This window comes from Temnothorax longispinosus, unplaced genomic scaffold (genome assembly GCF_030848805.1).
Source record: "Temnothorax longispinosus isolate EJ_2023e unplaced genomic scaffold, Tlon_JGU_v1 HiC_scaffold_902, whole genome shotgun sequence".
Taxonomy (NCBI): domain Eukaryota; kingdom Metazoa; phylum Arthropoda; class Insecta; order Hymenoptera; family Formicidae; genus Temnothorax; species Temnothorax longispinosus.
In genome coordinates, this window is record NW_027270782.1 from 816 (window position 1) to 3,248 (window position 2,433).

Sequence of the window (2,433 nt, forward strand, 5' to 3'; positions counted from 1 at the left end):
GCAGAAAGCAGAAGCCATACGCGCATGCGCTATGGTATCCGTTGAGCTCTAACAGATACCACAGCGCATGCGCATATGGCTTCTGCATTCCGCTTATGGCTCCTGCAATTTTATGTGCTTCCACCTTAAATGTCGTGAAACATGTTTCAGCTACATGTGTCTGAAACGATCCATGAGTACACTTTTAAGGTCAATTTACGCTCCTATATCCTGCCTTATTCTGACAATTTTTTTCCTGATTTTTCCTCTACTATATATATTGAGTCAATTCCTTCATGTTTATCTGGAGAGATTTCGTATCCTTACATCGTATTACCACCGCTGCCGGAAAAGAAGGTTCTCTACGCTTGGCAGAAAGTGCCGCTAGGGAATTTTTAAGTCGATTCTTATGAATCAAGCTTGAATTCGATGTCTAGGTATCCCAGGTTGCCGATGACGAGGTCCAGATAGTGCGCTTCATAGTTTTCGGTGTCCAGGTGTAATAATACGTTGAATTCGATGTCTACGTGTCCCAGGTTGCCGATGACGAGGTCCACATAGTGTGCTCCGTAGTTTTCGGTGTCTACGTGTATTAATTCGATGTCCACGTGTTCCAGGTTGCCGATGATAAAATCCAGATAGTGCGCTTCATAGTTTTCGGTGTCCAGGTGTAATCGTACGTTGAATTCGATGTCTAGGTGTCCCAGGTTGCCGATGACAAGGTCCACATAGTGCGCTTCGTAGTTTTCGGTGTCTACGTGTATTAATACCTTGAATTCGATGTCCACGTGTTTCAGGTTGCCGATGACGAGACCTCCGAGACTTATGTTTATGTGCACAGAATTGCAACTTTCTCAGCACTCGGTTGTTGACTGGATTTCTTTTTGCCGAGAAGTAAGTATAAATTAATATCCTTAATACAATGAATATATGTTCAATAGATATCTATATATTTATAGAATTTGATATGTTGATTTGTTATAATAGGTTTGCATATATTGGGCCGAAAAGAATTCGACGAAACTTGGAGGTCCCAATATAATCGTCGAAATAGACGAAGCAAAAATCGGCAAAAGGAAGTATAATCGTGGCCGAATAATCGACGGAAAGTGGATCTTCGGTGGATACGAACGTGGCACAAAAAAAATTTTTATTGTGCCAGTGCAAGACCGCACGGAAAAAACTCTGCTTGAGCTGATCAAGGAGTGGATTCTACCTGGGACGACGATAATGTCGGATTGTTGGAAGTCGTACAACTGTTTAAACAGTGAAGGCTTCCAACATCTGACAGTAAATCACTCGATGAATTTCGTCGACCCAGATACTGGTAATTACATTGCAAATATAAAGAGCAACATATGCATTCGAAATACACAACACTAAACTTTAGCATTACTAATTTCTATTTGTTTGTCTATTCAGGAGCCCACACTCAGAACATTGAACGTGTTTGGAGAGAAGTAAGGGCTAATATCCCACGGTATGGAACGCGTTCTTCGCATTTAGTGGGATATTTAGCTGAATATCTCTTCAAACGCGTTCATGCTTATGAAGATCGCTTAAGCAGTTTTTTCCGTGCAATTGCGGACTTGTATCCACCGAAGACTGCGGACGATGAAGCAGATGTCTCGGAGGCTACATAACTTCAAGATCAAGTTAGATCTGCTAAACCATGTATTAAATCTAACACTTCCTTTTAATGTGCATTGTTTCTCCACATATTTTTTATGTTTACTTTTCTCATATAATACTTTTTGTCAACGAAATGAGAAATTTTCTCTGTTTAACTTTAATTTATTATTGTACTTTGGACAATGTATTTTATTACTTATCACATTATGTTCTATTAAATAATTTATTAATTTGCCATAAATTTATGTTAATATCATAAATTATGTTAATTTCCACGCTTTTTCAACCGCTGGGGGGTGCGAGGAGGGGAGGCCGAAGGCCCCCCTTCGTATTTTCATGTACTTTTCATACACCAACTATTCTCTGCTTTAACAAATTATTTCTGTTACAGTTATTAAGCGTTTAAGTTAACAAAACATAAATAATTTGTTAAAGCAGAGAATAGTTGGTATGTGAAAAGTACACATAAATATGTATGTACTTACCAAGCAGACAGTTGTCACGTGACCTTCTTTTGCATGCGCGTGCGGCCACTGAGCATGCGCGTGTGGCCACAGGGCATGTTCGTGGTCGCTACCAGTCGCTACATCGCGTCGGTATGACAGGAATCATAACCTGATAGTCGTCAACTTTAACCGTTAATATCTCGCTTCGCGGGGCAGAGCGACACTTTTTTCCGCCAGATTCGGTCGTTTCGTGCAAAAACGCGTCGATTAAGCCCAAGTTGAACGAAATCGGTGAGGAGGCCACTATTCTTCAGATTTACCGATATCTCTTTAAATTACAGCGCCAATTACAGAGAGAACATATATATTGCCTCAA

General features: G+C 40.3%; 1 long non-coding RNA gene across 1 annotated transcript; it reads left to right on the plus strand.

The window, feature by feature from the left end:
• The first annotated feature begins 268 nt into the window (after positions 1 to 268).
• On the plus strand, positions 269 to 2,427 carry LOC139825084 (uncharacterized). Its single transcript, XR_011735455.1, has 3 exons — positions 269 to 873; positions 967 to 1,306; positions 1,402 to 2,427. It is a non-coding gene; the product is annotated as an uncharacterized lncRNA (long non-coding RNA).
• The last annotated feature ends 6 nt before the right edge of the window (positions 2,428 to 2,433 follow it).